This window comes from Symphalangus syndactylus, chromosome 5 (genome assembly GCF_028878055.3).
Source record: "Symphalangus syndactylus isolate Jambi chromosome 5, NHGRI_mSymSyn1-v2.1_pri, whole genome shotgun sequence".
NCBI classification, from domain to species: Eukaryota; Metazoa; Chordata; class Mammalia; order Primates; family Hylobatidae; genus Symphalangus; species Symphalangus syndactylus.
Window position 1 is genome coordinate 57,813,735 of NC_072427.2, and position 26,881 is coordinate 57,840,615.

At 41.7% G+C, this 26,881-nt stretch overlaps 1 protein-coding gene and 1 pseudogene across 12 annotated transcripts in view; both read right to left on the minus strand.

The window, feature by feature from the left end:
- Positions 1 to 26,881, minus strand: part of FMN1 (formin 1) — a 441,973-nt gene that overhangs the window by 61,821 nt on the left and 353,271 nt on the right. The window lies entirely within an intron of this gene.
- On the minus strand, positions 13,910 to 14,674 carry LOC129482572 (microtubule-associated proteins 1A/1B light chain 3 beta 2-like; annotated as a pseudogene).

The window sequence follows — 26,881 nt, forward strand, 5'->3', positions numbered from 1 at the left end:
TTTGTTTGTTTGTTTGTTTTAGACAGAGTCTTGCTCTATCGCCCAGGCTGGAGTGCAGTGGCTCGAACTCGGCTCACTGCAAGCTCCGCCTCCCGGGTTCACACCATTCTCCTGCCTCAGCCTCCTGAGTAGCTGGGACTACAGGTGCCCGCCACCATGCCCGGCTAATTTCTTTTTGTATTTTTAGTAGAGACGGGGTTTCACGGTGTTAGCCAGGATGGTCTCGATCTCCTGATCTCATGATCCGCCCACCTCGGCCTCCCAAAGTGCTGGGATTACAGGTGTGAGCCATTGTGCCCAGCCGAGAGTTTCTACTGTTATTGCCTACACCAAGGTGTAACCAGAGAGGTCATCTCTGCAGAATGAGAAAATTCTCACAAATGCTGTCATTCCAAGAAAACTGCTTAAATTTTAAAACTCAAAGTTTTAAGTTTCCTCTCACATACATTCTATGACAGTTCTTACATGTTTTGAGCATTTTTAAAGATTTTTAAACCCACAAAATGCCAAAGTAGCAATTTTACTATCATAAATAAGGACATAGTGGTATAATCATAACCATTTTTAAAACACCAATTTTAAAGGCAGTATGTGGAAACAAAGCCCCTGAAACCTACTATCCCAACTCATGCTGGAGGTTTAGTCACACCCATGGTCCAAAATGCTTCGTGGGGAACTTTCATATTTGAAAAGTATTCTTCACAGAACAGGCTTCTCTGAACTTACAAGGCGGAAGGCATGGAGCCTGGAGCTGTAACATCTTACTGCAAAAATAGGGAAGACCACATTGGAACAGTGCGCCCCTGCCAAAAGCCATGTGCTCCCTTCTTTACAGTTCTATAAAACGGCATCTGTGACTAAATAAGATTTCATTGAAGTGCTGGAAGCCACACACAGTTGAAACATGGACTTAGGGATGGCAGCAATGCCACCAGCAACAGATAGTGTAATGTACCCCTGTGAGAGGGGAGAGGTGGGAAAGGAATTTTTAAAAATCCTTGGTCATGTTATTATTAATCATGTTATTTAATAACTGTGAGTGCTATTTAAAAAGCAACATGTCCTATTTCCTTCATACCATGAAAGCCTAGTCTGCCTGGACTGGGAGTGTGGAGCCCAACAGTGGTTTTCAGAGGCTCAGATTCTTACATGGTCCTCTTAGTGCGTGCTTACCTCAGAGTGGATAGATATCCACACGAATTTGACAGATTACATATAGGTAATGCGCTAGAGTTTTTTGAACATTTTCAGAAACAGTATTTTTAAATTTTATTTGCAAGGAAAGAATGCTTATCAGTGGCAAGTCGGGTAGGGTCATGTTCAACATTGGTCAATTATCTCACCCATTCTGATCACTTGCTCTGTTCCCGCCACTGGCTCTTCTTCTCCCTCTTAAATAGATTCAGTCTCCAAGGCTCGCTCTCTAGACTCTTTTCTATCTTTTAAGAGACAAGGTCTCACTCTGTCACCTAGGCTGGAGCACAGTGGTGCAATCAAGGCTCACTGGAGCCTCCAATTCCTAGGCTCAAGTGATCCTCCCACTTCAGCCTCTGAGTAGCTGGGACTACAGGTGTGAGCCACTGTGCCCAGCCCTCTGTTTTATAATTAGCTATAAATTCAGCTACTCTCGTTCTGCCGATGAATCTCTAATCTGTATCATCAACTCCAAACTACATTCTCCACATCAGATTTGCATTTCCCCTGCCCTGCTGAACATCCTGACATGAATAGCTGGCCAGGAATTCCAGTTATTCCCTGAGTTGTCCACCATAACACAAATTTGTTCCTTTCCTTGTCTTAGTCACCTCAGTAAATAGCATCGACATTCACTAAGATGATCAAAATCTGGGATTTGGCTCCTCCTTTTGTACAACTCCTATGTTTAAACCCAATTCCTGTCTTTTCTACTTCAAAAACATAGTCTTGAATTCATCCATACTTTTCCATCTCAATTTCCACCAGCCTGGTCCAAGATGCTCATTTTTCACCTGAGCTACTTCAATAACTTCCTTATCTACTCTTGCCTCTGTGCATTTATTTGTCTACACAGCAACCAGAATAATCTTTTAAAACATGAATGTAGTCAGGTTACTTTCATTTTACAAATTCTTTTAAGGCTTCCTGTAGAATAAAATCCAAATTCTGTCTCATGATCTTCAGGGCCCTGCCTAGGTGGTTTGCCCTAGTTCCAGTTGTATTCGCCCATCTTAATCTCTCAGTATGCCAAGCTCTCAGCTGCCTCAGGGCTGCCAATCATGGTGTTCTTTCTGCGTACGATGTGTTTTTCTTCTATGCTTCCTATAACTGGCTCCTTCCCAGACTTAAATGTCATCACTGTTCTACTCTCCCTACTCTTTTAGAGTAGGCTTCTTAATACCAGCCCTCTTCAGCCAAACCTAAACTTTCCACAATTTGTAATTATACAATGGGTTACTTATTTGCTCTTTTGTCTCTTGCGCTTGCTAATTAGAAGTTTATCTGTCCTGTTCATGACTATATAAACTATGCCTGGCACAGTACCTGACACACTGCAGACTCTCAAAAATGGGCTGAATAAATTTTCTCTATTATCCTTTTCATTGCCATTCCCCTATTATATAGTTGTCTGTTTAGGATTGGCTCTCCTGACTACGTTGTGAGATCTTTAAGCCGGGAGACCGTCTCTTGTCTTTGCTCGGCACAGTATCTGACACACTGTGGGCCTATTCATAAAGAATGAATGGTTAACATTAGGTACTCAGTAACCTTTTCCCCAAATTGTATTAGACCTGACATATAAAATCAGCGTGGGAGATGTTGTTTAGAATAAGTAGTTTTGAGAGGTCAAACAACAATGACATTGCTAGTAATAACAGCACATTTTGGATAAGGTCTGTTTGGATAACAAAACTCGAATGATGGAAATAGTACTTAGAAATCACTCAAAGTGAGACTCAAGGGAGCTGACCCTCCCTCTGGATGTGTCAAAATCTATCACTGACTTAGCAGTGGGGTCCCTAGAATGTCTCTCAGAATAGCACTTCCCACACATGTCAAGAGGGCCTAACGGCTGCTTCTTTCACAAGGGTGGTGGGGAGACACATGAGGTCAAGTGTTCCACAGCCCATAGAGAAGCAGCTCTCCAAGGAGAGTGGAAGACTCCCCAGGGCCCTGCTTAGCGCAGCCTGAGAGGCTACAGGCCAGCAGAGAAGGTGTTGAAAGACACTGAGATCGAATTCCCTGGGGGAAAAACGCTGCCCTGAGATTTAAGAAAAAAGAGGAAACAAGCCAAAAGGGTATGCTCAGAAACTGATGGAAGGAGTTAATGTCATCAGATCAAACCAAAGGAAATTAAGGGAAGATTCAGTGAAAAGAGGGCAAAAAGAGAATCAAAGGATCCCAGGGAAGTGCAGACCAATTTAATGAGAAACCAGGAAAGTAGTGAGAAAAACAAGGGAGTCTCTCTTCATCTATGTTTAATCCAGACTTCTTGCCATCTAATGCTAATGCTTTGCTCCATTCTTAAGTCATACCCACCTAGGAGTTTGCTTTGGAGTTTGTATGTAGGAACAAAGAGAGACCCACCTTCTATTAGAACACTACGTGATCCCACACTATCATTAAAATATTCCAGGCGGCTTCCAGATAGCATCTTAGTTGTGAAAATGCTATTCTTTTATGTCCTTCCCAGTTTTCCTAGTGCTGGCTCTTTCCAAAGCTACTCATTCTTATCTCCTTCCTAGTGCTTTTCCTAGTAGTTTTGTTTATCTACTTTCTAGATAAACAAGCTGAGAAAACACACACATTTGCCTACAACTGATGCATTCATCGTGTTCTGAAACTAAGTAGAACTACAAGAGAATCAGAGGAGGGGATTCAGGGATGGCAAGTCCTCAGGCCTGTTGCCACGTCTCCATTAGGCTCTGCATATGCGTTTATTTTTATAGCTCCCTTTCACGAATAGATTGTGTGAGACAGAAGTCTTACTTCCAAGGTTCACTTTACTGAGTGGCCTCCAGTCACTCTTTCCAAGAAGAAAGATGGGAAATTATGGTCCAAGCAGCTTTATCATCCATCTAGGAACCAAGGAGAATGCTGGACCTCAGCCACTCACCGGCTTAAACTGTCATTTATGAGCAACAAAATGATCGTCTTTGGGTCTCGGCAGCATTATCTTGAGCAGAGTTTGTGGCTGTAAGGCCCAGCTAATCACATTTGTCTAATTTTACATTCCCATCACTTTCACAAATGCATTATTACCTACTATTCATTTAAACAAAACAAAGAATGATCAAGAAATCTTGTCGTTCTAGATGAAAATCATAACACATAAGAAAATAGCATTAGTTTTCATGTTTGTACCACTTTCTAACAAAAGAGTTATAATCATTTCACATTATTGTCTTGTTCATCTTTTTAACGACCCAATGAAGAAAGGACATACAGGCCAGGAGCGGTGGCTCACGCCTGTAATCCCAGCACTATGGGAGGCCAAGGCAGGTGGATCATCAGGTCAGGAGATTGAGACCATCCTGGCTAACATCCGTCTCTACTAAAAATACAAAAAGAAATTAGCCACGCATGGTAGCGGGCGCCTGTAGTCCCAGCTACTCGGGAGGCTGAGGCAGGAGAATGGCGTGAGTCCAGGAGGCGGAGCTTGCAGTGAGCGGAGATTGCGCACTGCACTCCAAGACTCTGCCTAAAAAAAAAAAAAAAAAAAAAAAAAAGGACATACAGATTGTTGTTGGCTCTCCTTTACAGCAGAGGTCCAGAATGATGTGACTAACTTAAGAACAGGAAGTGAAAGAGGTATGGATAAAGAAAAACATGGTTTATTCACACAACTGAATAATGTATAGAGGTTAAAAGTAATTAGACCCAGGCTGGGTGTGGTGGCTCATGCCTGTAATCCCAGCACTTTGAAAGGCCAAGGCAGGCAGATGACTTGAGTTTGGGAGTTTGAAACCAGCCTGACCAACATGGTGAAATACAAAAATTAGCCGGCGTGGTAGCAGGCACCTGTAATCCCAGCTACCTGGGAGGCTGAAGCAGGAGAATCGTTTGAACCCAGGAGGCGGAGGTTGCAGTGAGCCAAGACTGCACCACTGCATTCCAGCCTGGGCAACACAGCGAGACTCTGTCTCAAAAAGAGACAAAGTAATTAGATCCATATGTATCAACATGAATAGATATTAAAAATTAGGATGCAGAATGGTTAAGCCCAATATGGTTCATCCTTTCTGTAGTGCAGAATGTCAGAATTTCTTCTTAATTTGGTAAATTTTGATCACTCCAAGTTGTACAAAGAGAAATTCCATTTTCCACATTAATGGAGCTAATTGAAATGTGATTTTGTAATTCTTTATCATTTAGCATGTTTTTTTTTTTCTCACTGGGTTTTCGTAACAGTGAATAGACTCTAGCTTGGCTGTAAGAGCTAACAATTTGGATAATAGTACTGCTTTGCATCTACTGCATTCTGCAGAGGATGATTCAAAAAAGAGGCTACTCATCTCCCCTGAGGATGAAAGATAAACACTTGCGGTTAAAATATTGTCACGACTCAGACAAAAGAAGGGATTTAGCCCTACCACTGGGCTCATGTTCCCTCTTAACCAAATCATATTTTTTTAGTAACCTAATAAAATTACTGGGAATAGAAAGCATACATTCCGACTACTAGAAATATTGATACAACAAAGGAACACATTAGTAGTTTCAAAGTCTTTTACTTAAGGATTTCAGAATTCCTCCCAGTGAACAGAGAGATCGGTAGGTAAAATATAGTATTTCCTGGTAGATGACCTGAGGCAAAACTCTTTATCTGCTGGCACCTATGTACATTTGCTACACATTGAATGCTTTGTCATCCCCTAGAGGAAAGACACTGGTGGATGGCAAGAATGTCAGTATTTGCTTACTGGGAGCAAGAGCAGGTCATCTGGTCACAGACTCAAAATGCAATGTATAAGAACTCAGAAATTGGATAGCAAAACTCTAGTCCAAATAAAGCAAAATTTCCTTCTCTGCTTTCTCAAGGTCTACTCTAGTTAATATTGATGTAACTAGGCCGGGCGCGGTGGCTCACGCCTGTAATCCCAGCACTTTGGGAGACCGAGGAGGGCGGATCATGAGGTCAGGAGATCGAGACCATCCTGGCTAACACAGAGAAACCCCGTCTCTACTAAAAATACAAAAAATTAGCCGAGTGAGGTGGCGGGTGCCTGTAGTCCCAGCTACTCGGGAGCTGAGGCAGGAGAATGGCGTGAACCCCAGGAGGTGGAGCCTGCAGTGAGACGAGATCGTGCCACTGCACTCGAGCCTGGGCGACAGCGAGACTCTGTCTCAAAAAAAAAAAAAAAAAATTGCTGTAACTAGACAAAAACCCAATAACAAAAATTTGTCACGCAATATCTAATCTAAGATGGCACAACAATTTATGAGACCAAGCTATTCTTCCTACTAAGTTAAAAACATGCGCTCCGGCAAAAGTTCTGTCAACCTTACAGCTCTTTAGATGCACGCAACCAGGAGGACTAGACAAGCCATCTTCTACTTCCAGCTGCTAGTGTTTCTAGCTGGCGAATAACACAGGCCCCCAGGAGAGGGGGGTGAAAGACAGTTCTCAAAGATTGAAAAACTTCCTCCAACTTACATTAAAATTAATATTAAGGGCTCTATATGTGGCTGCTGGAGTAGAACGGTGGGAATCAAATCAAGAGCCCATGGCTTCCTTTGAGGCCAGTTTCCTAAAATTGGTTCTCTGTGCCTATATTGCATGAGCTGAAAGCATATGGATGCAATCACATTCCAAGATACCTTATTTGGTGTTGGTATGGACTGGGCATATTGTCTCAGTTTACAAAAGCAATAAGGATTTTCTGACTCCTGCCAATCCATGTAAATCACTCTTTAATCTGTTTCAAGGGTAAGATTCGTGAGTGAGGAAAATAGTTACAACTATTTTGTTACCGGCATATATAACCATGTTCTATATCTAGACAGAACTCTCCAAGGTGTGAGACCTCAGTAGTGGGAAGGGAGACAAGATTTAGACAAATACCCACACAGAAATAAGGGGGGGACACATTTCTCCCACGTGGCAGAGTTAGGAGGTACTGAATCCAGATTTTGTCCTTATGTAGAGACCTTATGCTGGTTGAGAAAGCAAAATAACTAAATAGGGATTACTTATATCTGCAACTCATTTTAATGTCTTCTTTATTTTTAAAAGCAAATGGACTAGTGAAGGGAAATTCACTTCTCTGAATTGTAATACAAGATGATCCCACATTCAGGCTATCCAAAATTTGGGGGATCTGGAAGGCCAAAGACCAAAAATAAAGTAAAAAAATAGTAAATGAAGTTATTGGATATGAACTAACAAATGACAGGAGATTAAAATCTTCTAATTCTTGTGTCTGGCCATATAACTGAGTGCCACTGACCATTAGATAAAGACAGACTTTTAAAAATAATCACCCCTATTGTAAGGGATAGTCACTCCTGACTCATTGTCTTCTATTCTTCATTAGTTTGATTGTTTTTCCCTCCAGATCACATTTTTTGGAGTTGTTCTTTTGGTGAGATAGTGGTTGAAATAGTTTAGTTTTCCTTTTTAACTCCTGTTTTCACCTCTAGATGAATTTCCTTTTATGAAGGAATTTCATTCCATTTATGATCTAAATGAGGAGGAACTCCTTTAAATTCTTTCTTTTTTTGGACAGCTTCAACCTGTATTTCACTGAGTACCAGTGCGTGGTAAGCAAAGAGGATACTATAAATAAAGTGAGTGAAATAGACATCTTCCCTCTCGTATCAGCTAAATAATTTCTCAAATATTTAAAAATTTAGAGAAGTGCCACAGAGGTAACAGAAAGAGGGGCAGTTACATTATTAAGAGTAGAAACCTAATTTTCCCAGGAGTATGTGTAAGAAAAGCCCTCCCTGTGTGAGGAGACGTCATCATATGAACTCAGATATGAAGAAGGGTGGAGATCAATTAGGAGTAGGAGCAGCGAGGGCCCCGGGGAGTGTTCAAGTAGTGCAAATAACATCTGAAGACTGGATGAAGTGTAACCTTTCAGATCTGGAGGGCAGGATCCAAGCCACCAAGAAGTCTAGTGGTTCGTATCCTCTAAATACCCCTCACCACTATAATCTCCTGCCACTTACTCAACCACTCTAGTCCAAGGCACCAAATCCCCATGCTGGATTCTTAACCTGTCCTGATTGAGGTCCTCCTTTAAATCACATAGATCTAGCCCATCTGAGTTCAATTTCCTCCTTTGTAAATTGGAGATAATAATAGTGCTTTCCTCAAGGGTTGTTTTTTCAATGAGAAATGAGATATTACTTAGTATCGAACTTGGTTGAGAGTATTAAATAAATGTTAGCTAACATTATTTTTGCTTTTTTTTTTTGAGACAGGGTCTCGCCGTGTCACCCAGGCTGGAGTGCAGTGGTGTGATCTCGGCTACTACAACCTCCACCTCCTGGATTCAAGTGATTCTCCTGCCTCAGCCTCCCAAGTAGCTGGGAATACAGGTACCTGGCTAATACTGTTGCTAATAATATAACACACATATCATGGAAGCTTGGGAAGCTTTTATAAAACAGGTGGGGCTTGATGGCAGTTTTGAAGGGTATTTGTTGCTTGCCTAGAACACGGGAAGTGGAGCTGGCAGTCCAAGCTCAAGGAGCCCCAGGAGCCAGGGCTTGCAGAGGCTGCAGGGGAGGAAAGTGTGTGTTGGGTGGGGAGGCTGGTATTGCATAGGTCCAGGGAGACAATCATGAGACTCCCTAGACCACAGGAAAAATCTTTTGTGGGAATAGTAAGCTCGGACAAGTAGACTAGACACTATGAAGATAACCTCTCAGAGACTGACACAAATAATCCACTCATGCAAATAATCTCAAAGAATGCAGCCTTTTTTTTTTTTTTTTCCTAACTTTTGATTCTTAAGGATGAAGAATGTGGGTGGGGATGCTTGTTCCCAGTAAGTAAAATCCCTTGGTGGGGAAGTATTTTGAATATTTGCAAGGAAAGTTCAATGCTCTCAAAGTGGAGGTAAAAACTGGCACTAGGGATTTCTGTGTACCTGCCTAGAAATACAGGGCTTTAATCTACAGCCAATGTGAACTTCTTTAACTCTTTAAAACATCATCATTTCTGAGGAACTTCAGACTCTGTTCCGTAGGTCAGCACCAGACCAACAATATAGAGTTCCTGCGACCACTTACGATTTGAAACACAAACTCAGGCTTTGAATGTTTTAAAAACATTTGTATAACTATGGGTTGTTTAAAAATAGCTATACCCCAAAGAGTTTATTTCCAACATCTGACATGAATGCATTTTGCAGCGATTTGTTATGCAAATAATGGTAGCAGAGAAGACATGAAAAAACATTGACCCTTCTCAAAGCCCAATGGATTTAATGCTTTTGTTAATTCTGAATTCCAAGTCTAGAGGTTGTCTGTGGTGTATAAAATAAAATACTATATGCCTGCCTCAACTTTTCTTCTGATGAAGCTGTAATTTGCAAAGGAGCTATTGTTTCTCTATGGCTTTCCTAATTTTTCTTCACAGACAACTGTGCTTCAGTGTGGAGAGGGGTTTCAGTTTATTGGCTGTTGAGATGATGCTGTGAGTATTTTTAAAGCAGAAGGGGCTGGGCGCGGTGGCTCATGCCTGTAATCCCAGCACTTTGGGAGGCCGAGGCGGGCAGATCACGAGGTCAGGAAATCAAGATCATCTTGGCCAATATGGTGAAACCCCGTCTCTACTAAAATACAAAAAATTGGCCAGACGTGGTGGTGAGTGCCTGTAATCTCAGCTACTTGGGAGACTGAGGCAGGGGAATCGCTTGAACCCAGGAGGTGGAGGTTGCAGTGAGTCGAGATCGCGCCACTGCACTCCAGCCAGCAGAAGGAAGAGCTTTTTGAGATGGAGACTCAGGTAGTGCTTGGAATTGCCGATAATTCAAGGGGGTTATTTGCTGAAGCTTCTATTTCAACTCTCCTTTATGACCCCGGGTTACCTAAATATGTCGCTTTCTAATTTTTTTTTTTTTTTTTTTTTTTTTTTTTGTGAGAGGTGGGAGGTAGGGCAGACATCAGTCTTAGATTTGTCAATGGGAGAAAAGCAAGGGACAGACTTTTTTGCCGCCATTTTGTCCTTCTTCTAAAGTGTTAGCTCCTTTTTCCCACTTTACAATTCCTCCTCTCTCCCCTCCTCCTCTGCTCTGCTCTTCTCTACTGCCACCATTCCCAGCAGTTGTTTATTAAAGGCCCACTGCATGCTAGCTTTCTAATTTCTTCTTGTCTCTAATGGTCATATTTTAGGATGTCATTCCTCTACTGACTGCTACCACTTCTAGAGAAATCCTAACCTGTAATTCTTTTCTTAGAGGATAAGTAGAAAATACGTAATGGGGGTTGGGGGGAAATGGTTTTGATCTTCAATTAGTGTAACTGATAGGGAGGAAAGGGCTTGGGTTAAGGGAATGTCTTATGAAGCAGCAGCTGTTTTATAAGGGACTCATCTGGAGAAGTGGGGTGTATCCTCTCTTGATAAGGGAGAAGACCCACAGAAAGCCAACTAGCATCAAAACAGCCCCAGGATCCAAGCACAGAGGAAGTGAGCCTTCTGACCCCCATCATCTAATAAGTCCCCGAAATTAGTCCATACAGGAGATGAGCAACATCCCAGGGAGCAGTCACTCACTCAAGTCCCTGGCCCAAAAGTATAATGGACTTTGTTTTATGGTTTAATGGACTTTTAGCTAAGTTAAAAGGCACTTCTCTGAAACCTGATGAGATATCCAAGCACCTTTTTTCTGAAGGTCTCCGTTGAAAATACCACTTATGAGTAACTTCTGTAAAGAAAACCTATATGAAAATACCAGAGATGAACCAGCTGCTTTTTTTTCCCTGAACTCTTAGCAAATGATCTAGGGGTTTAAACATATTAAAGGCCACAATTTCAACTTCTGGAATCAACAGGGCAAAGAAATGTGGGCATATTCATTTAAATATGAATTTGCTGACTCCATTCTTACTCTCTTGGGTTCCTCCATAAGCCCAGACCTTACGCTAAAAGGCAGCTACTTCTCACACTGCTGCAGGATTTTGAGAACCATCGCCTTTTGTCATCTTGACCCTGATCCTTCTCATCTTTTTTTCTGATTTTCAGAACCTCCTGGCATTTATTTCCAATTCAGTTCTGTTTCCTTTCACCAACTCGGGTTAGTTGAGGCTGGACCCTAGCATGCCTGTTTTGTCATACTCTGATGAAAAGCAAATTAAATTCTTGGATGGTAAACTCTTTTCTTAAACTTCTGTCTGGTTCTTCGGAAAAAAATTAAAAATTATATTTCTGTTAATATCAACCAAAATATTGAACCCATCTCAGGATCCTACATCCCTTGACCAACAAGCTGATAAAGCTGCCTAACTCATCTTAGTCAACCTCTTCCTCTCACATGGTGTGTGGAACAGAACTTGGTCTCCCTTGGGCTTCAATAGTAGCAAATTGAGGAAGTAAGACCTTAATTACATATAAATATGTTTCCACCCTATGTTAGCTCTGTTCCCTTGCCCTTTCACATTTCAAGCTGCCTCAAGGAGGAAAAAATCAGACAGATAGAACACAAACAAAAGACAGAAAACAGGAGCCCAAGGGCTAAATCAAGACTATTAATAGTTTCTCCAAACAAAGAAACCGACTGCCATCATCCAAGCTCTGTTCATCTAGTTCTTCCTTTCTCCAAATGTGGCTGAAACTCATCTCCCTTTTAGCCCTCCCTTACTCCCATTGTTATTATTTTCAGCCATTTTTCCCCGAGAAAAGGCAGCAGCATCAAGAAGTGAGAAAATAAAGTAATCTAGGTAGCACCTTTCTCTGAACAAATACTTTTCCATCTTTTTCTTATTTCCACTGATCTTGAAAACAGAATCACTGTTTAAAGGGGAGAAGCCCTAATTCCCTCTGATCACCTTGGTTAATTTTAGAATGGGTGCTTCATACTCACCACACAGAGAAATCTAAGGCTTTTATTCATTTAAACCCTTCAAAATGATAACATTACGATATCAAAAACTTAAAAGTTTTGCCATTCCCAAACTGCCATGCAGTTGGCTTTGTGGCTTTGGATACTCTCAGAGGGAAGGCATCACCTTTGTTAGAGTTTGTGAATTTAAATTAGTTTGGGTTTGTTTGAAGCAGAGCAACATCAGAAAATCCAGTCCCTTTCTTCCTAAAAGCACAAGGCTGCTAGTGAGCAGGCCCATGAGGAAGAGCTGGAGGAGAGGGCAGGGCACAGGGATGTCACCCAGCCTGGCTGGGATACGTGTCAGGTCTGACCACGTAATCACAGATACTCATGAACGAGGAAAAGCAGACTATTCAGATAAAATGAAAACTGATTTTAAATAAGAGGTACCCCTTATTCTGTTTATTATTTCTTCTAAATCGTGGCTCTAAAAAAATAAACTTAGAATTATTTTCCTTTTCCAAACTGAAATATCTTTTTCTTCCTGGCTTAGACCACCAACCAGGTTTCTGCCACCGGAAGCCGAGAAAATACTGGATATCCTTTGAGGAAGCCTGATCAGATGCCCTATTATCCCAATTTCCAAACCAAAGATGCTTGGAGATGAAGACACATTTTTTTGGTGTGTGTTCTAAGTTGCAACCTCAAAAACTTGGCAGTTTTCTCACCATGGACTGTGATTTCCATGATGTGATGGTTTGGGAGGGTTTGTTTTCAAATAGATGTTATGGGTGATTCCAAGGGAATTCTATTTCAATCCCCGAGTTGACAACCTTTCCTTCTTAAGTGTAACTTTGGTGTTCAGATGACCTTGGGACACAGACAAGGAAGATTCCCAGTGGTAAATGTCTGTGTGGTACAAAATGGGAAGGCAGAAAGTGAAGCTTGTAAAGTCATGAAAATAAGAAAGAGCTTTCCAAGCATTATCTTTCACACTGTTCTTCTTTTTCTGTTTTTATTTTATTATTATTATTATTATTATTATTTTTTGGAGACAGGTTCTCACTCTGTTACCCAGGCTGGAGTGCAGTGGCATGATCATGGCTCGCTGCAGCCTCAATCTTCTGGGCTCAAGTGTTCCTCCCACCTCAGCCTCTCTGTACCTGGGACTATAGGTGCATGCTATCATGTCCCAGCCAGTTTTTAAAAATTTTTTGTAGGATGTGGCCTCCTTATGTTGCCCAGGCTCGTCTTGAACTCCTGGCCTCAAGTGATCCTCCCACTTTAGCCTCCCAAAGTCCTGAGATTACAGGTGTGAGCCACTGTGCTCACACCTGGGATTACAAGGCTGCTCGCTAGCAGCCTTGTGCTTTTAGGAAGAAAGGGACTAGATTTTCTGATGTTGCTCTGCTTCCAAACAAACCCAAACTAATTCAAATTCACAAACTCTAAAAGGTGATGCCTTCCCTCTGAGAGTGTCCAAAGCCACAAAGCCAACTGCATGGCGGTTTGGGAATGGCAAAACTTTTAAAAGCTTTTGGTATCATAATTTACTTTTATTAGGAGGATAGTACAGTTCACATTTTCTCCTTTTCCACAGGTTCTATTTAGTGTCATTTACAGTAACAGTAATTCATATTCTAACTTAGCTTTACCTCAGCAACTCTTTCTCCCCTTACTTTTAGTCTCAGTACTACAAATGCCTGCGTGCTTTCGCCCCAGAACCGAGGCCTTCATATTTCTCTCCCTAAGCTGTATATGTCTTACAAACTTGTAAAATGAATGTAAATGAATGTAAAACTTTCCCCTTGTTTGGTGAAGAACAAGAGGATACACCCATTGCTTGAGCATACATCTCCCTCAGTCTCTCTCTCTCTTTTTTTTAGAATGCAAAGTATTTTAGTTTTAAACTTTAAAATCTGAAAACAAGCTAGCCTATGTTAAATAACATAGTTTCCAAAGCTGAACGTGCTCACTTGGAGCCCAGTTTTCTGCTTCAAACACAAACACAACTTCCTGACACTCCTAGATGAGAACACTACTGTTTGATGATCTGTGATTAGATGAACTGATCAATCTCAGTGGGTAACATCCCTTTATTTTTTTCCTTGGTAAGGGTTTAAAAATCCTAAAATAGATGCATTTTTTTTTTTTTTTTAAGTTTTACACTGACAATTTCATTCCAAATGTCTCCTGGGAGACACAGACCATGTACAGGAATCCATTTTCATCCTTCTCACTCTGCTACACCTCTGAGATCAGTGTGGAAATGCCCACCATGCTGTGTCTGTTCACCACCAGGAGGAAGGCTTGATTAGCACTGAGCTGGAAGCGCCTTCTAATGATCTTGATGAGCTCACTCAGGTTGACGTGGTCCGGTACAAGGAACATCGCTTTATCCAGGACGGGAAGCTGCTTCTCACCCTTGTATCATTCTGTTACCACCGGGATTTTGGGTGGATGCTGCTCTCGGAGAAGTCAGACTTCTACTCTTTGTTCGAAGGTGTGGTGTGGCCTGAAGGTCTTCTCTGATGTCATGGTGCAGGGATCTGGGTGGTGGTGGCGACACAAGGGTTCTGGCGGCTCCTGGGGGTGGCGGTGGCAGTGAATCTAACTCTGGCGACAGTGACTTCTCTTGTCTCCCTCAGTCTCTTTATTAGATGCTTGATCCATCAGAAAGTCTCAAGGTTCTATGCACCTCAGCAACCCCAGTGATAAGGCAAGGGGTTCATGGACTGATTCCTGAAGCCCTCTTGTGTTTAGATTGGGAAGATGAAGAACCAGCTTAGGAGACAGAGGAATGCCCATGAAGTAGAGAGAAGACAAAAGAGGGTTAGGGCCTAAAGCAAGAAGGAGTTTTCAATCCATCATTTGATCAGCTATATCTAATGCTCCTGAAAAGCGGAGTAAGATTTTGTGTCAGATATATAGGGTTTTTTAGACTAGAATAGTGTCTGATTCTTCTTTTTTTCCTCAGAGTCTCACATACAGTAGATAAATTATAAATGCTGAATGAACAACTGAAAAAGAATAGTAGTGATTGGTCAAAGAGAATGGGATGTGCTGTTAATTCCTTGCCCATCAACAGATGCCCATCCTAGGGCAAAATAGGAGAAAGACTATCATTTCCACAGTCCTCATGCTGAAAGGATCCCAAGTGCTATTGCCTCATTTATGTAGCATGATCCAAAGACACTTCCAGTCTGAAGAACTTCAAAGGTTTTAGGAAGCTAAGGTGGAGGGCTCAGGGAGGAATGAAGGCAAGAGGGAAAGGGACGAACAACCACGATAAAAGGCGGGCACGTTCACAACGATGCTGGGCAAAGACAGCGATTCCTGAATATGAAGGAATCTGGAGAGCGAGTCACAAGAAACCAAAAACATAAGGGGGTGGAGGAGATGCTGAAAGAAAACAGAAAGCTATGAAAGAAGGCAGAGGCTCAAACCGAGGTAAGAGAGAAAAAATTAAAAGCAGAAGGGGAGAACGAAAAAAAAATCGGGAGAAGTGATGCCAACATATAGAAAAAGAGCAAAGGAAACACAGGGCCATTGCCTGATGCTGAGAACAGTCTGGGGACTGAGCAACTGGTGCCCGATTTCTGTGCATCTCAAGAGGAGACAAATGGCAGATTGAGGGGACCCTCTTGGCATTCTGGATCCAAGAGGAAAACATACCAGGCGCAGTGAAAATGCTCAAGTAAACACAAACAGCAGCAGCCGTGGGGTTACGAGTGACTTGACTGCAGGCTCTGTCCTCTCCTGGCCTCCAGCCTGTGTGTACAACACACATGCCCACTTAAAGGGGAAGGGCAAAAATCTCCTGCAACTGGGTGACCTCTGTTGTCAGCATTTGGCTAATTAAGGAAAGATATTACCCTACAGATCTCTATGCCTTGGTCCTACTTCCTGCTCGTTAAAAAATGGTTTACTGAGAAAAAAATCAAGGCAACAGAATCCAAATTATTATTTTTTCTCCCAAATGAGCTGAATGACAGTGGCTGTTGCCAGAACACTTGAACAATAGGATTGTGACACGAAGACTGAAATCTAAACAACATGAAGAAATCTCGAGAGCCAAGCAGTCCCCATTATCTCATGCTTGCACGACCATAGTCCAAAAGATGAGTGATGAGTCTCCATTTGTGCAAGCACAGCAGCAGTCCAAGGCCCTGACACAGCCACTAATTGCCCATCTGCTTGTTTACACAGCCCAGAGATGGTGACTGGACAAACAGCTCATTTCCCTTGAAACGGGACCAAACTGGGAGGAGCCTGTCACATGGGACAGAGGAGGACTAGGAAGAGCTCTCATGGGAAAGTGCCCCCAGATCAAAGCCAAGGACCAGCAAGCCAAGCAAAAATGGGTTCCAGCGGCTGGCTTCTCACAGGCAGCTTCAGGTCTACCGCTTTCTGCACCCTGCCCACCCACTCCCAGCAGAACTGGAACCCCTCTCGCTGAGGACAGGACATTTTGAGCCATTCACATAAAAGTCTCAACCAGGGAGCGTCAGCACCAACCCAACCTTCGGGCCTTGGCAGCAAGGACAATTGTGTTCAGGTGAACTTCTTGCCCTTTCGGACTTCACTGGATGCTTGGCATTTGCTACACTAGTTCCAATTTTAGTGTTCTGCTTGTCTCGTAGACTGGACTGTAAACAACTTGAGCACAAGGGACCTGAAGCCCCTGGATTCCACAGCAGGGCACTTTACACGTGAAGAGCCATTAGCCAGTAAATGCTTATGGTTGTTAATGATGATAAGCTACTCCAAACATAGTTTATTTATTTGCCTACATCAGAAGCTTGGCTTCTTGAGACAAGAGACTCAGACTTCTCATTTATACTCTTGGCAGGCTGTGGAAATCAATAATGGCTCGCACCCATCAGTGTCCTGGAAGTAGGATTGACAGAGAAGATTCTCTTGAGAACCGATTTCTCCTCAAAATAAGATTAGGCTTAAAAAGAAAAAAATCAACCTCCCTACTGCTTAGCTCACAGGTATGGTGCTAATGGCAGCAACTCAGTCATGAAGTGGGAAACAACAGTGTAAAAAATCCTTGTTAATTTGCTTATAATTATCCAGAACTAACTACAGGTACACTGAAGAACTGTATACTTAATGGGAGGGAGATCTACATTGCTAAGTCAGTAAGACCAATTTCCGATTTTTCCCTGTGAGCATTTGCAGAGCCACATATTGGCAACATAAGAAACTAGCGTTGAACAAACCTAAGAAGTGATGAATCCTCCCCGAGAGGAGAGCTGCAGCCCTGAAATCCAAAGCGGAATGAGGTGGCGGCAGCTTGAGGTCTGTGGGCGAAACTCAGCACTCCCAGTCTAGGGTGCTGCTCACCCATTAACTTGGCCTCCTCTTGCCACTGCTGTGTTTTAGCCCTTAGTGAGCATCTGTGTGGCTCAGATTTAACCAGACCGAAGGGGCTGTGGTGGTGAGAGGGCAGAGAAAGCTGGAGGAAGAAATGGCTTTTTTTCTGGAGAGGAGTGAGGACTAAGTCACTTCAAGGAAGATCATATTCCCAGGAGGAGCCATGATATGATATTATTTGAATGTCTAGCTCCAGGTAGCTCTATTTTTCCCTTCTCACTACTAGAAGATTGTAATCACCTGGTATCAGCACATTCAAGATACTACCGAGGACCTAACAGCATGGCTAAAACCTCTCATCTCTGCACATAAGTGTGTACAAATGACTAAAATCACTTTGCTTCAAAAACAGAGTAGCTGTGTGAAAGGCATTTTAGAGCATGTGGGATTCCACACACAGGCAAGTTCCAGGGATCTCAGAAGCTTGGCTATTTCGTTCAGTGCCAAGGAGGCAAAGATGAGGACAGGCAGTCGTGTGGGTGGGAGGCAGTCCTTGGATGATTAGCACAGGTGTGCAGGAGGGAGGGGAGGATATGGAAATGGTACAAACATGAGAGAAAGCTGTGCCAGTGGGTCACCATGCCCCATTCGTACAGAACATTGACTGGGAGCTCTTTCCCCTGTAACTGTGGACAACTGAAATACTGAAAAAACGTGCACACAATGGTTAAATTCTAAACAGTGGGATAAATAGTTGTTTAAAGAAGAACAGATAATTGCTCATTCCACCCTCCCCAATCTTTGGAAGATAGACACAGGAGTGTCACACAGTACAAGAGTTTGTATTACACAGAAAGACGGACTTACATGCAGAAACAAAGTTTAAAAACAAACAAACCACCGGCATTTATCACCGTTTATCCAGCCAGTGGTTTTCTTTATCCCCTTGGCTATTACTTTAGATATTTTTGCTTGGAACTTCTCCCCCCCTTTTTCTGACAGCTCATTGATCTTGGGTTGGATCATCACAGTTCGTGGGAAACAATACAGGCTACTTTTCTAGCTTATTCCTTCTTAGATGCCTCTTGGATGTTGTCCATTTAATATGTTTGAGAAATATAGAGAGACAAAACACACAGTGTTTTAATCTCAGAGTATATGTAGTGTGTCCCTGGAGAAGAAGTCTCATAGATCCAAGGGAATCATTTCATTATTTTAAAGTAAGGCTTACATCTCAAATTGATCCACCTGGAACATGTAATCAAAACTCATGAACTTTAATATAAATTCCAGATTCTGGTTTCTTATCTATATTTTTGGGAACATAACACTGGTAGATAAACTAATTGAAAAAAATTATTTTCAATGTGGCTTTAGAAATGGCTTTTAACTATTTCTACACATTCCGTCGCTCCATCTCAGAAGAAGTGGAACAGAAAACTGCAGCAAATGGGACTTTATATTAAAGTCCTAGGAAATATATTCTGGCTGAGGTGATGGTTCTTGTGTGCTTCAGTAGGCATGCAACATGTGAATCACTTTGTGGAACTGGGTTCGTGAGGCTAGTATTTATGAAGCTGTATTATTTCCTTCTGTGTAGTAACAAAGAGAGTGATTAAGGAGAATGAGAAAATCCTGTTTCCTGGAAATACCATCCATCCTGAAGGAGTTATGAGAACCAGAACAGATTTGTATTTTGCTATTTATCTGACACTTAAAGATTATACAATCCATTTTCCTAGGGCAAGCACAAATGGTCAGTTTTATAAATCTTGATGGACTAAGTCAAGTAAAAGACAGAGCCTGCTAGTTACGAGTCCAGATATCAAGAGACACAAATCTGAGGAACAATCAATTAGACACCGTGGTAGCTTGTCTCCAAGATGTCCACAGTCAGCTCTTTCCTTCCCTGCATGTTTGTGCTGTTCTCTAGTTGAAAGGTGGCATCTATTCACTCCCTTAAAACTGGGCTGGATTGCGACTTCTCTGAACAACAGTGACGTGATGTTTCATTCCCAGTGTTTGAGAGGATAGGCAACTTCTAATTTCTTTTCCTTGGAACATTTGCCCAGGAAAAAGCCAGTAACTACATAAGAAGGCTAACTACTGCGAGACCACCATGCTATGAGAAAGCGCAAGCCATGTGGAGTGACTGCACAGGCTCTCAGAGATGCCCAGCCCAACCCCACCCTCCATCCACACGAGCTGAGGCGCTGCAGCCTACAGATGATTTCAATTCCAGCCATAATCTAACTCCAACTTCACAGGAGACCTGAAGCAAGAACTAGCCAGTTAAGTCTAGTCAACTCATTAAACTGTGAGAGATAGGCATACATTGTTTTAGCCTACTAAGTTTTGAGGTGGTTGGTTATGCACCGTGGATTCCTATTGCCAATCGGCTATAATTATAAAATATCCACTGGCAAATGTAAGTTCCAGAGGCAAAGACTGTGTTCCTTTTGCTCATCATTGTATTCATAACATGGAGCACAGTGCCTAGAACATAGAAAGCCCTAAACTAATAATACATAACAGTTTGAAAAAGTTTATCTGTACTAGTATGAAAGAAAGACCCATAGTGAAATGGCTGACATTTTTTAGCAAGTTTGATGGCCATAATAACCTTATGGTGGTGGTATTACTACCTCTGTCTTTGAGATGAGGGAACCTCAGCTTTCTTTTTTTTTTTTTTTTTTTTGAGGAAGTAAGCTTCCCAAGCTCAGAAAGGTAGGGGAGAGGGCCGTGCGTGGTGGCTCATGCCTGTAATCCTAGCACTTTAGGAGGCCAAGGCGGGCAGATTACCTGAGGTCGGGAGATCGGGACCATCCTGGCCAACACGGAGAAACCCTGTCTCTACTAAAAATACAAGAAATTAGCCAGGCATGGTGGCACATGCCTGTAATCCCAGCTACTTGGGAGGCTGAGCCAGGAGAATTGCTTCAACTCAGGAAGCAGAGGTTGTGGTGAGCCGAGATCACACTATTGCACTCTAGCCTGGGCAACAAGAGCGAAACTCTGTCTCAAAAGGAAAAAAAAAAAAAATAAAGAAAGGTAGGGGAGAGATTTGAACTCAGGTTTGTGCAATTCTAAAGCCAGCCTCTGTTTATTATAGTCTCCCAGGAGACTACAACAGAAACAATGAGAAAACAATTTGAAAGAGATGCAAAACCCACCCCTTGAATCTTACCCAGGACTATCGAGCTCCATTAATTGCTGTCAACATGCTGGAACCTATTTCACATGAAGCTCAGACCAATTACAATTAATGCCACAGTCATGACTACAAGCTAGAAACCAATGCCAGAGGAAGCTTAAGTTAAAGAAAGCAACGATCATGCACATATATTATGTTAGCAATTAGGCTTAATCCTAGAATCATGAAGCCAAAGGGAATATATTAAACAGAGAATAGTGCCCTCCTGGGAAGAACAGCAATTTCAAATAGACTTTTTAGTGGCTTTCTACATTACCTACTTGAATATATTATGCTCCCCTAGAATTACTATATTACAATTACTCACACCACATTTTATTTATTTCAGCAAGGAAATGGGATGGTGCAATGAGCTCAGTGGGCAGATTGTTTGGTTATTTCAATGAATAATTTGAATGTCAACAAGTTGGTGGATGCTAAGACGAAAGGGGAAGTAGTAAATGGCAAAGGTCTCAATGCCTGCCTCTGAGATGGAGTAAGGATGAGCTATCAGGACTGGCACTTCACTTCTAGAAGTTGAGCACTCAGGTTTTGCTAAATTTATAAAAGCACATGATTTAATGTCGCATATTTCCTATAACGAGAAAACCAGTTTATCTCTGTTTAAAACAGTTCTGATCTACTCAAATACACATTTTTAATTTTCACTAAAAATGTTATAAATAAATCAGAATTTAAATAAAAAAACTGGGAGGGGAAGGTAGATCTATTTCTCAATTCAGAAGATTAATAAAAGGATTAAGGAATTTAATAATCATATTCTCTAGCCTCGGCTTACAACTTTTTAAAGGCTCAGTTTCTCAATAAATGGAAAAGCAAATTCTCATTATTCTCCCAATCTGTTCGAAAGCAGAGCTGGGGTGTTACAGTGATTAACAGTTATCAAGGCCCATTAAAGTTGTAATTATAGTGGCGTTTACTATCTTTTTCCCTCATTTTTAGCTATTGAGACAGGGTCTTTGTGGATCCCAGGGATCATGTGTTTGCAGTTCAATTCAGCAGCCACTAGGTGGTAATATTGTTGATTTTGGTAGCCATGAAGTGTGATCTATCAGACCTGCCGTCTTAAATGGAATTATGTACATCCCTTATATCATCAAGATGTAACTACAGAAATAATTATACTTTAAAATATGTAAAATATTTTAATTGTGAAAAATATAATCCCTTATAAAAGTTCCATGCATATCTGGTACCTTTTAAATTTATGCTAATTCTACTTAACTTTTATTCTAATTACACACATGACTATCTTCAGATTATACATATAACAAAAAGAAAGTGTCAGGCCTTAGAGAAATCCAGCTTATATTCATTGCTTTTGGCTTATTTTTAGAGGAGATGAAAAAGATGCACATAACTTTCCTTCTAAAATTATGGCCGTCCTCTGTAGTAAATAATTATTTGCCACTTGAACTTGGAACCACTGCTATTCACACCATTGGGTAAGTAAAATTTCTGTGATTAACTTTCTGAGACCCACTGTCTGAAGCATCTGATAAGATTTGACAAAATGACATAACAGCAGCAGTGGCTGGTATACATAGTGCCACGTTCTGAGCTAACTGCTCCACATACATTATCCTGCGTTCCTACTAGAGCTGCCACAATTCATTTAACGCCAAATGAACTCAGCAGAAGAAACATACCCGTATTATTTGAAAGAATGAAAAGATCTTTCCAGAACTGGACATTGTCTACAAAACTATGTATTATACAACATGTATTATGCACAATAACTCGCAGAAGGCAATACAGGTGTTAAGCTCTTCCATTATGAAGAAGACAATAACTGTATAAATCAAAGAGAAGTCTTGTGATAGCATCTTTGATCAATCACTGATGAAAACCTTGCCATAGTTGTCAAGAATCCAAAGAGAAAGTGGTGGCTAGGCCAATAATTATGTGAAGCAATTTATCATGAGAAAAACCATTATGCAAGATGCAGAGCTCAATACTGATTCCATAAAATACTTAAATACTTGTCACTGCAATTCTTTACTAATTACAACGGAAACGCTGTTGTTATTGTTGGGAAAGGTAAAAGAGGATCTCTATTAAGACCTCAGAAAAGGAATCTTTGAGGTTAAGCTATTACCAAAGGTTAATGCAAATCTACTATTCTGATACTTTTCTCCTTTAGATGGTGAAACAAAAATGCTTACTTCTATTTACCCCTAGGGTCCTGGGACTCAAGAGAAACTAAGTGGTTCTCTAAGTTAGTAGGATGGCACAGTAACAACGCTGGGATTGAGCTCACCCTGACCTTAAGTAAGTTACCAAGACCCTCAGACTCAGTTTTCTTATCCGGTAAGTTAGGAATGAAAAAAATCAGTTTCAAAGGATTGCTGCAAAATTAAATGAAGTGCTATGCACCTGTTGAAGTCAAGTAGCATGCTCCCCAATCCCCCCCCGCACCCACACACACACCAGAACTAAAAATTCAGGAGGGAAATTTTCAGTATATTGGTGTTTCTCACAGAGGGTCAAAGTGGGATAATAAGAATGTCTTAGGCCGGGCACGGTGGCTCACGCTTGTAATTCCAGCACTTTGGGAGGCCGAGGCGGGTGGATCACGAGGTTAGGAGATCAAGACCACGGTGAAACCCCGTCTTTACTAAAAATACAAAAAATTAGCCGGGCGTGGTGGGGGGCGCCTGTAGTCCCAGCTACTCGGGAGGCTGAGGCAGGAGAATGGCGTGAACCCGGGAGGCGGAGCTTGCAGTGAGCCGAGATCGCGCCACTGCACTCCAGCCTGGGCGACAGAGTGAGACTCCACCTCAAAAAAAAAAGAATGCCTTAAATGTAACACATTGTATTTACTAAAGCTTTATAGTTTATATGGTGGTTTCCCATGTATGTTATCTAATTTCATCTTCATAATGACACTGTGTACTAGATATTACTATTCCCATTTTACAGACAAGAAAAAAAAAAAGGCCCCAAGGACTTAAAATCCTTTGCAAAATCACACAGAAAGGTTAAGTGGTGAACCCAGTGTTCAAACCTAGGTCTTCTGACTTCAAGCACAAAGCTCTCTCACTACATTCAGAACACTTAAAACCACAACATTTTATTGTGCCTATCGTTAATAAGACTGTATTGCACACTTAAGAATTTGTTAAGAGGGTAGAATTCATGCTAAGTATTCTTACTAAAATAACAAAAGTTGTATGTATATAGAAAAAAAGTATTGCTTAATCTAATTAAACTAAACAGCTTCTGCACAACAAAATAAAGTAGCATCAGAGTGGATAGGCAACCTACAGAATGGGAGAAAATTTTTGCAATCTACCCATATGACAAAGGCCTAGTATCCAGAATCTACAAGGAACTTAAATTTACAAGAAACAAACAACCCCATCAAAAAGTGGGCAAAGGAGATGAACAAACACTTCTCAAAAGAAGACATTTATGTGGCCAACAAACATTAAAAAAAGTTCAATATCACTGATCATTAGAAAAATGCAAATCAAAACCACAATGAGATACCCTCTCCCACCAGTCAGAATGGCGATTAAAAAGTCAAGAAACAATAGATGCTGGTGAGGCTGCAGAGAAATAGGAATGCTTTTACACTGTTGGTGGGAATGTAAATTAGTTCAACCATTGTGGAAGACAGTGTGGAGATTCCTCAAGGATCTAGAACCAGAAATACCATTTGACTCAGCAATCCCATTACTGGGTATATACCCAAAGGATTATAAATCATTCTGCTATAGAGACACATGCACATGTATGTTTACTGCAGCACTATTTACAATAGCAAAGACTTGGAACCAACCCAAATGCCCATTGATGACAGACTGGATAAAGAAAATGTGGTATATATACACCATGAAATACTATGCAGCCATAAAAAAGGATGAGTTCATGTCTTTCTAGTTTTTCCAAAACAAACTAATGAAATGTGAAAAGGGTGAATTCACAAGGGGACAAGGTCTATATATAGAAAGAAAGAGCCTGACTGACTTGGCTCCATCCTCTACTTCTACCTGGGGACATTTCCAATCATCAGAAAGAGGTTAATGCAATTGCAGCTCCAGAGTCTCATCAAACTGTCTTGGATTCTGCCATGATGAAAGGGAAATGAAGAGATTACCCAATAACACCATCATGAGGTTGTCCTTAGTAATACTTTAACTCTTACACGGTTAAGGGCCTTACTCAAAGTTGTAAAAATCAGTTTAAGGTACAGTCCCCTGTTCTACCAAAGCAAGCAAATAATCTGGTTCCGTAAGGTTGGAAAGATGTAGGGTGTGTGTGTGTGTGTGTGTGTGTAAATATCTGCTGCTGCTGCTGTTCTAGTAAAGACCCTGTAAGAGTTAATGATACTTATCTGACAAATAATATCTTGTCTCCAAATCCAACCACTACCATCTCTCTTCCACTGGCATGTAGTTCTGAGACAGTGTTTAAAAACAGGAGACAAGGCTGGGCGTGGTGGCTCATGCCTGTAATCCCAGCACTTTGGGAGGCTGGGGCGGGTGGATCACTTGAGGTCAGGAGTTCCAGAAAAACAGGAGACAAACTCTTTAAAACATTAGAGTTAAGGCCGGGCGCGGTGGCTCACGCCTGTAATCCCAGCACTCTGGGAGGCCAAGGCGGGCGGATCATGAGGTCAGGAGATCGAGACCATCCTGGCTAACACAGTGAAACCCGGTCTCTACTAAAAATTACAAAAAATTAGCCAGGTGTAGTGGCGGGCACCTGCAGTCCCAGCTGCTCGGGAGGCTGAGGAAGGAGAATGGCATGAACCTGGGAGGCAGAGCCTGCAATGAGCTGAGATCGTGCCACTGCACTCCAGCCTGGGTGACAAAGCAAGACTCCGTCTCAAAAAAAAAAAAATAGAATTAAGGCCTAAAATGCAAATACGCATGGAAGAGGTCAGATCCTGACAATGATCCCAAGATATAAATGACTGAGATTTGGTTCTATGTTTGTGATTAGCTTTAAAGGATGGTCTGTGTTGGGGTAATCTGAGAGAAGATCTTTACTCTCTCATTTTGGCATATTCATAAAAGTGTACATTGAAGCACCCATGTAATGAAGAGCCCAAATGAAATAAAGAACAGGATTATGGCAATAAGAAAAAAAATATGAGGAATAGGTAAAACACTCTATGTATTAGAAGCCTCTTCTTGACCATAATGTGAATTAGGGTTCATGTGACATACCTAATAATAACATCACAAAAGTGTGACGCCTGAAACTGAAGTGATGATGGAACCATGAGCAAAATAAGTGAAGTCAGTCCAAGTCAAGGAGAAAGAACTGAGGAGCTCCAGCAGATTCATGTGTGTGTGTGTGTATTGGACTGTCTTGAGCTCTCAATGCCTTTAAACATTTCCTTGCATTTTCCCATTGACTGGGAGGCTTCCATTAGACAGAGCCATCTAGAGCGATGTTGAAGAAGGCAGCCATAGGAAAGAAACCAAAGCATTAGCTCATAGATCTTGCTCCATAAGGAACCTTCAGATTTCCTTTTAAGTAGTCCAGTTCAGCACCCAACGAAAGTAATGAGGCTGACCAGGCGCGGTGGCTCACGCTTGTAATACCAGCACTTTGGGAGGCCGAGGCGGGCGGATCATGAGGTCAGGAGATCGAGACCATGGTGAAACCCCGTCTCTACTAAAAATACAAAAAAAATTAGCTGGACGAAGTGGCGGGCGCCTGTAGTCTCAGCTACTCGGGAGGCTGAGGCAGGAGAATGGCGTGAACCGGGAGGTGGAACTTGCAGTGAGCCGAGATTGCGCTACTGCAGTCCAGCCTGGGCAACAGAGCGAGACTCCGTCTCAAAAAAAAAAAAAAGAAAGTAATGAGGCTGTGAGTAAGACCACTTGGTTTCCAATTCTAGGTTCAGGTGGCTAAGGGACCCCAGTTGGTATAATAATGGGGAAGCAGTGAATAGGAAGCAGAATCTTAGAGGAAAAATGTGAAGTGCAAAGTACTATAGAAAGTTGTTTTTCAAAAAAAATTTGTTTAATATTTTAAAAGGTATTCATTGGTTAAAACACCCAAATTTATGAAAAATCTGCATACACCTATGAACCTCATCTGCCTATTTTCTACCTGCTGCAGCAATGAACCTGTTTGATTAGTTTTAGGAGTAACAGTCTGAATATTTAACAATAACACAGGTACTAACCAGCAGAACAGGCAACCTGTATGGGTGTTATGGTGAGGACCAGCTGAATATCAGTCTTAGGTTAGTTCTTTTTTTTTTTTTCCCAGAGACAGAGTCCCGCTCTGTCGCCCAGGCTGGAGTGCAGTGGTGTGATCTCGGCTCACTGCAAGCTCTGCCTCCTGGGTTCATGCCATTCTCCTGCCTCAGCCTGTTGAGTAGCTGGGACTACAGGCGCCTGCCACC